Raw genomic sequence first — 8,374 nt, 5'->3', positions numbered from 1 at the left:
AGAACAGCTCGAAGACCTCAATGAAAAAGACAAAGCATGGACCCAGATTTCCCTCGCCCGGACGTGGGTCACCGGGGCCCCCCCTCTGGAGCCAGGCCCGGAGGTGGGGCACCATAGCGAGCGCCTGGTGGCCGGGCCTGTTCCCATGGGGCCCGGCCGGGCACAGCCCGAAGAGGCAACGTGGGTCACCCCTCCAATGGGCTCACCGCCCATAGCAGGGGCCATAGAGGTCGGGTGCAATGTGAGCTGGGCGGCAGCCGAAGGCAGGGCACTTGGCGGTCCGATCCTCGGCTACACAAGCTCGCTCTTGGGACGTGGAACGTCACCTCACTGGAGGGGAAAGAGCCTGAGCTAGTGCGCGAAGTGGAGAAGCTCCGGCTGGATATAGTCGGACTCACTTCGACGCACAGCAAGGGCTCTGGAACCACTTCTCTCGAGAGGGACTGGACCCTCTTCCACTCTGGCGTTGCCGACAGTGAGAGGCGACGGGCTGGGGTGGCAATTCCTGTTGCCCCCCGGCTCAAAGCCTGCACGTTGGAGTTCAACCCAGTGGACGAAAGGGTAGCCTCCCTCCGCCTTCGGGTGGGGGGACGGGTCCTGACTCTTGTTTGTGCTTACGCACCAAACAGCAGTTAAGAGTACCCACCCTTTTTGGGTACACTCGAGGGAGTACTGGAAAGTGCTCCCCCGGGTGATTCCCTTGTCCTACTGGGGGACTTCAACGCTCATGTTGGCAACGACAGTGAAACCTGGAGAGGCGTGATTGGGAAGAATGGCCGCCCGGATCTGAACCCGAGTGGTGTTTTGTTATTGGACTTTTGTGCTCGTCACAGTTTGTCCATTACAAACACCATGTTCAAACATAAGGGTGTCCATATGTGCACTTGGCACCAGGACACCCTAGGCCGCAGTTCCATGATCGACTTTGTAGTTGTGTCATCGGATTTGTGGCCTTATGTTTTGGACACTCGGGTGAAGAGAGGGGCGGAGCTTTCTACCGATCACCACCTGGTGGTGAGTTGGCTGCGATGGTGGGGGAGGATGCCGGACCGACCTGGCAGGCCCAAACGCATTGTGAGGTTCTGCTGGGAACGTCTGGCAGAGTCTCCTGTCAGAGAAAGTTTCAATTCCCACCTCCGGAAGAACTTCGAACATGTCACGGGGGAGGTGCTGGACATTGAGTCCGAGTGGACCATGTTCCGCACCTCTATTGTCGAGGCGGCTGATCGGAGCTGTGGCCGCAAGGTAGTTGGGGCCTGTCGAGGCGGCAATCCTAAAACCCCTTGGTGGACACCAGCGGTGAGGGATGCCGTCAAGCTGAAGAAGGAGTCCTATCAGGTCCTTTTGGCTCATATGACTCCGGAGGCAGTGGACAGTTACCGACAGGCCAAGCGGTGTGCAGCTTCAGCGGTCGCTGAGGCAAAAACTCGGACATGGGAGGAGTTCGGGGAAGCATGGAAAACGACTTCCGGACGGCTTCGAAGCGATTCTGGACCACCGTCCGCCGCCTCAGGAAGGGGAAGCAGTGCACTATCAACACCGTGTATGGTGCGGATGGTGTTCTGCTGACCTCAACTGCGGATGTTGTGGATAGGTGGAAGGAATACTTCGAAGACCTCCTCAATCCCACCAACACGTCTTCCTATGAGGAAGCAGTGCTTGGGGAATCTGTGGTGGACTTTCCTATTTCTGGGGCTGAGGTTGACAATACTCTGCAGCATCGCGTGGACATCGGGGGCGGTACCTCTGGATTGGCAGACCGGGGTGGTGGTTCCTCTCTTTAAGAAGGGGGACCGGAGGGTGTGTTCCAACTATCGTGGGATCACACTCCTCAGCCTTCCCGGTAAGGTTTATTCAGGTGTACTGGAGAGGAGGCTACGCCGGATAGTCGAACCTCGGATTCAGGAGGAACAGTGTGGTTTTCGTCCTGGTCGTGGAACTGTGGACCAGCTCTATACTCTCGGCAGGGTTTTTGAGGGTGCATGGGAGTTTGCGCAACCAGTCTACATGTGCTTTGTGGACTTGGAGAAGGCATTCGACCGTGTCCCTCGGGAAGTCCTGTGGGGAGTGCTCAGAGGTTATGGGGTATCGGACTGTCTTATTGTGGCGGTCCGCTCCCTGTACGATCAGTGCCAGAGCTTGGTCCGCATTGCCGGCAATAAGTCAAACACATTTCCAGTGAGGGTTGGACTCAGCCAAGGCTGTCCTTTGTCACCGATTCTGTTCATAACTTTTATGGACAGAATTTCAAGGCGCAGTCAAGGCTTTGAGGGGTTCCAGTTTGGTGGCCGCAAGATTAGGTCTCTGCTTTTTGCAGATGATGTGGTCCTGATGGCTTCATCTGACCGGGATCTTCAGCTCTCACTGGATCGGTTTGCCGCCGAGTGTGAAGCGACCGGAATGAGAATCAGCACCTCCAAGTCCGAGTCCATGGTTCTCGCCCGGAAAAGAGTGGAATGCCATCTCCGGGTTGGGGAGGAGACCCTGCCCCAAGTGGAGGAGTTCAAGTACCTAGGAGTCTTGTTCACGAGTGAGGGAAGAGTGGATCGTGAGATCGACAGGCGGATCGGTGCGGCGTCTTCAGTAATGCGGACGTTGTATCGATCCGTTGTGGTGAAGAAGGAGCTGAGCCGGAAGGCAAAGCTCTCAATTTACCGGTCGATCTACGTTCCCATCCTCACCTATGGTCATGAGTTTTGGGTCATGACCGAAAGGATAAGATCACGGGTACAAGCGGCCGAAATGAGTTTCCTCCGCCGTGTGGCGGGGCTCTCCCTTAGAGATAGGGTGAGAAGCTCGGCCATTCGGGAGGAACTCAAAGTAAAGCCGCTGCTCCTCCACATCGAGAGGAGCCAGATGAGGTGGTTCGGGCATCTGGTCAGGATGCCACCCGAACGCCTCCCTAGGGAGGTGTTTAGGGCACGTCCAACCGGTAGGAGGCCACAGGGAAGACCCAGGACACGTTGGGAAGACTATGTCTCCCGGCTGGCCTGGGAACGCCTCGGGATCCCCCGGGAAGAGCTAGACGAAGTGACTGGGGAAAGGGAAGTCTGGGTTTCCCTGCTTAGGCTGTTGCCCCCGCGACCTGACCTCGGATAAGTGGAAGAAGATGGATGGATGGATGGATGGATAAATCAACATCAGGTTCTGGCCTTGATTTGATTAATGAATTTTGGTCATTTCATAAGCAATATTTTACAACACAAATACAACGTTGAAACAACATGCTTTTTGACAACGTTTAATCAACGTTGTGTTTTGACGTTGATTTGACCATTGAAATGTGGTCATTTCCCAACCAATATATCACAACACAAATACAACGTTGAAACAACATGCTTTTTTACAACGTTTAATGAACGTTGTGTTCTGACGTTAATTTGACCATTGAAATGTGGTCATTTCCCAACCAATATTTCACAACACAAATACAACATTGAAACAACATGCTTTTTGACAACCTTTATTCAATGTCATGTTGTAACGTTGATTTGACCATTGAAATGTGGTAATTTCCCAACCAATATTTTACAACACCAAAACAACGTTGAAACAAAATGCTTTTTGACAATGTTTAATCAGTCAGGTTGTGACGTTGATTTGACCATTGAATTTCGTAATTTCCCAACCAACAAAGTTGTCTCAATTTACACATGCAATTTTGTTTCAACGTCAGTTTGAAAGGACATATATGTATAATCAACGTTGTACTTGCTGAGTTGTGAGTGCACCACTCACAGTTTTATATCGTCTCAGAGAGACTATGGAACTGAATTGCGGTTGTACTTTAGAGTAGTCAGTTTACAGCTTGAATAGCAGCAGAGAAAGCCACTATTGTGTGACGAGCTGGCAACACCATTGAGTAACAAGATCATTGTATTGTGCTTCGAGTCAAGCATGGCAGTGGTAGCGTCACGCTCTAGGGCTGCACGAGTGCTGCCGGTGTGGTGGAAAAATGTGTGCCGCTTCATAAAAAAAATGCAACCAGTTGCGTATTCCGATAGTTAGCAACATCGGTCATGCACAGACTTTGGTGAAATTTTCAGAAAACGTCCGAAAATGCTTTAGTAGTTTTTATTATTATCCACATATGAGCTTGTGAAAACACTTATTGCTGACATTCATTCTGTCACCATACAGTATAGAAAAACAACCAGCCATGCTTTTTAGGTTATTCAAGGTTCATATTGTTTTTGTTTTGGTTTGTTTACTGGTTTGCTAAAAATAACCAAAGTATATCCTATTATTGTATCTCAAGAGGGCTGTACTCACTTTTTTGTAAGTATGGGATAGTTATAGCCCTCCTGGTAACAGTTCAAGATGCTACCTCAGTAGAAGCATTTAAGTCTCATCTTAAAACTTATTTCTATACTCTAGCCTTTAAATAGATCCCCTTTTTAGACCAGTTGATCTGCCGTTTCTTTTCTTTTTCTCCTATGTCCCCCCCTCCCTTGTGGATGGGGTCCGGTCCGTTGGCCATGGATGAAGTACTGGCTGTCCAAAATCGGGACCCAGGATCCCAGTGGGCACAAAGACGTTTAATTAACGTTGAAACAACGTTACTTTCCCGTGTTGAAACAACGTTCGATTTGGGTTGAAAATGAAAGTTGGATCAACGTTTAAATACAGACGTTGAATCAACGTCAATGTTTCAACGTTTATTCAACTATCAGTTTCTACCTAACAGAGACGTTTAATCAACGCTGAAACAACGTTACTTTCCCAAGTTGAAATAACGTTGGATTTGGGTTGAAAATGAAAGTTGGAGCAACGTTTAAATACCAACGTTGAATCAACTTCAACGTTTCAATGTTGATTCAACTTTCAGTTTCTACCTAACAGAGACGTTTAATCAACGTTGAAACAACGTTACTTTCCCGTGTTGAAATAACGTCTGATTTGGGTTGAAAATGAATGTTGGATCAACGTTTAAATACAGACATTGAATCAACGTCAATGTTTCAACGTTGATTCAACTTTCAGTTTCTACCTAACAGAGACGTCTAATCAACGTTGAAACAATGTTACTTTCCCGTGTTGAAATAACGTTGGATTTGGGTTGAAAATGAAAGTTGGATCAAGGTTTAAATACAGACGTTGAAGCAACGTCAATGTTTCAACGTTGATTCAACTTTCAGTTTCTACCTAACAGAGACGTTTAATCAACGTTGAAACAATGTTACTTTCGCGTGTTGAAATAACGTTGGATTTGGGTTGAAAATGAAAGTTGGATCAACGTTTAAATACCGACGTAGAATCTACGTCAATGTTTCAACGTTGATTCAACTTTCAGTTTCAACCTAAGATCAACCAACCAATTATCAACGTATTATCAACCAATATATAATTATAATTAAAGACAACAAACAAAGTGCATATATAGCTCCAGGCTGAATCCTGTTAATGCAAAATTAAAATTAAGTACAAAGAAAATGGAGAATGTCAATCGATATAATTATTTATTTAGCCTGTGATGCCCATCCTATTCCTCCCTTCCGTCCAGGGGCATATTTCAGTTTATTTTTTATGGCATCATGGACCATCGTTTCGGTCCCCTGCTGGGTATCCAAGACACTACCTGTAAACAGGCAAAAAGAATACAAATTAATTAAGGGTGCATGTGATTTACCCCAATCAAGTTAATGTAATTATTAAATAAATGATAAATGGGTTGTACTTGTATAGCGCTTTTCTACCTTCAAGGTACTCAAAGCGCTTTGACACTACTTCCACATTTACCCATTCACACACACATTCACACTGATGGAGGGAGCTGCCATGCAAGGCGCCAACCAGCACCCATCAGGAGCAAGGGTGAAGTGTCTTGCTCAGGACACAACGAACGTGACGAGGTTGGTACTAGGTGGGGATTGAACCAGGGACCCTCAGGTTGCTTACGGCCACTCTCCCACTGCGCCACAAACACACACAAACTCACCTGTGACCAAATAGAGCAGCTTCGTCCCGGCAAAGCTATTTTTTTACCCCTCTCCCCTTCATGTTCAGATTGGACATTAATTCATTGGTCGTGAGCCTGAAATTGAACACGCAAGTCGTACATGCAGGCCAAAAAGTACGGAATTTTGCATTATTATAATTCCTGATCTAGCACTCATAGATTAGAATTTGGGTCTTACATCGCCTATTTTTAATATATATAAAGAGAAAGAGGAAAATACCTGTCCATGATGGTGCTTAAACAGCTCTTTAAGTCATATCCACCAATCTTTGAGAGCCTGGCTGTCTGCAAATATACAAGAGAATGTGTTTAGCATACACTGGGGGAAGGGGCTGGCAAACACATACATATACATTTAAGTATAGGGCCTGTTTTATTTACACGTGTTTTATCTACACGATTTCATAACCTGAAATTTCTATCTAAATACAATAATATTTCCGATGTAAAAACAGCTGCGCAATTATAATGTTATAATTACTTACCAGCAAATCTTTCTTGCTTGGTTGAGTTTTTATCAACTCGTCAAGGTCAAGTAGTTCCTCCACTGTCTCCAATTTCTGCACATGGAAGGACAGTTTTATCAAAAAAGTATCCTTTTTGGTATCATATGTATCATAGCAAGTGTACTGTGTTGTTCCATATGCATAAACTGAAATCATTGGTACATTGCCTTGCATTAACGTTCTGCTTTTCAATTACCGATAGTGGTACATGTACATAGACTTAGGGGCGGACCAGATGAAACGTGGGGGAGGGTATGTTTTTTGGGGGAAAAAAAAGACATTGTTTAGCAAAAACTGAAAAATAAATAGTTTGTTCTCCTGACGTATATATATAAAAAAAAAAAAGTTTGATCCGGTAAGCTCTGCAAAAAAAAAAAAGTTGGTTGCCTTCTTGTGCCAAGAGAAAAAACTTTGTACCCCCCAAAAATTTCTGCGCTGCGTGCAGTCTTTTATTGTCAATCATAAAACATCTTTCAACAAAATCTGTCTGGATATTTTATTGTCATATATTTTAGTATACATGTTGGCCAACAGCTCAACAGTGAAACCATTTGGAAGTTTCAATACTTGACAAAAGCTCTTGTAATAGCAGTACTGGCCTTATCAGTAAAATAAAAAAATAAGTAAAGATCATAGCATTTAATATTACATGGATCCTTTTATGGGCGACCCGTGGACTTGCCTTTTGAGACAAAGCCTTGCTAACAAGTCAAACTAATTAAAAAGTACCTTTACTTAAAATAAACTGGCAACATTTTAAATAAACATTAAAATGAGCCAGAAAAACCTAACTGCCATCCAGGCGGGTGTTTTGAAGATCAAAATCAAGAGGAAGTAAATTAATACAGTGACTGGCGCGGCTGTAAAAGACAATGGGTACAGAACCCCAAAAAAATTGTTTGTTTTGTGTTAGCCTGGAAAAACAATTGTTTGCTTTTGGGCAGGTGGGGGAAAAAATTGTTGTCTGCTTGGGGAGAAAAAAAAAGTTTGCTCAGGTCCAGTTTATACAGTCAAAATAAACGTTTTCCTGCAACCCTCTTGTGAAAGGGCCAAAATTATATCGATATAAATAACCAGTATTATCTCAAGGTACAAACCTGAATCTTTATGGACGTCGATGGTTTTCTTTGCAGTGAAATAGTTTGATTTTTACAATTCAAATCTTCGCTCTTAGTCTTGCTTGCTGGACTGGAAAGGAAGTACTTCAGCACGCATGCGCACAAGCTTGGCTTTTAGTTCACGCTGCCATCAAGCAGCGGTTTCGTTGAAAACTGTCGCAAATGGCGGATGCGCCCAGAATGTTTGGCAAGTTGAATTGTACACGTTGAAACGACGTTGAAACGACGTTGAAAAGACGATGTCCCCCAATGATGAAAACAAACCAGATTTGCAACATATGGTGTGGTGGGGTCAGTTGGTTGTGATTTGGTCGGGATATGGTTGAGTGACGTCGCGATGTAATTTCAACCTCACCTCGACGTTGAACTAAGGACGGGCGCCCACTGGAATGGACCGCCCGTCCAGAATCGGGACCAAAGATGGACCGCTCGCCTGTGTATCGGTTGGGGACATTTCTGCGCTGCTGATCCGCCTCCGCTTGGGATGGTTTCCTGCTCGCTCCACTTTGGATGGGACTCTCGCTACTATATTGGATCCACTTTGGACTTGATTCTCACGGTTACATCAGAACCACTATGGATTGGACTTTCACAATATCATGTTAGAGCCGCTCGACATCCATTGCTTTCGGTCCCCTGGGGGGTTGACCACATATGTAGTCCTCTCCAAGGTTTCTCATAGTCATCATGGTCGACGTCCCACTGGGGTGAGTTTTTTTTCCTTGCTCTTATGTGGGCTCTACCGAGGATGTCGTTGTGGTTTGTGCAGCCCTTTGAGGCATTTGTGATTT

General features: G+C 45.7%; 1 long non-coding RNA gene across 1 annotated transcript; it reads right to left on the bottom strand.

Annotated features, from left to right (window-relative positions):
* Positions 1-6,107: 6,107 nt before the first annotated feature.
* LOC133537751 (uncharacterized) lies at positions 6,108-7,608 on the bottom strand. Its single transcript, XR_009802825.1, has 3 exons — positions 7,563-7,608; positions 6,445-6,519; positions 6,108-6,244 (listed from the first exon to the last, which is right to left on the bottom strand). It is a non-coding gene; the product is annotated as an uncharacterized LOC133537751 (long non-coding RNA).
* Positions 7,609-8,374: the final 766 nt, after the last annotated feature.

This window comes from Nerophis ophidion, linkage group LG19 (assembly GCF_033978795.1).
Source record: "Nerophis ophidion isolate RoL-2023_Sa linkage group LG19, RoL_Noph_v1.0, whole genome shotgun sequence".
Lineage (NCBI taxonomy): Eukaryota > Metazoa > Chordata > Actinopteri > Syngnathiformes > Syngnathidae > Nerophis > Nerophis ophidion.
Note: the sequence above shows the minus strand (reverse complement) of the source record. Positions and strands in the feature narration are given on the sequence as shown.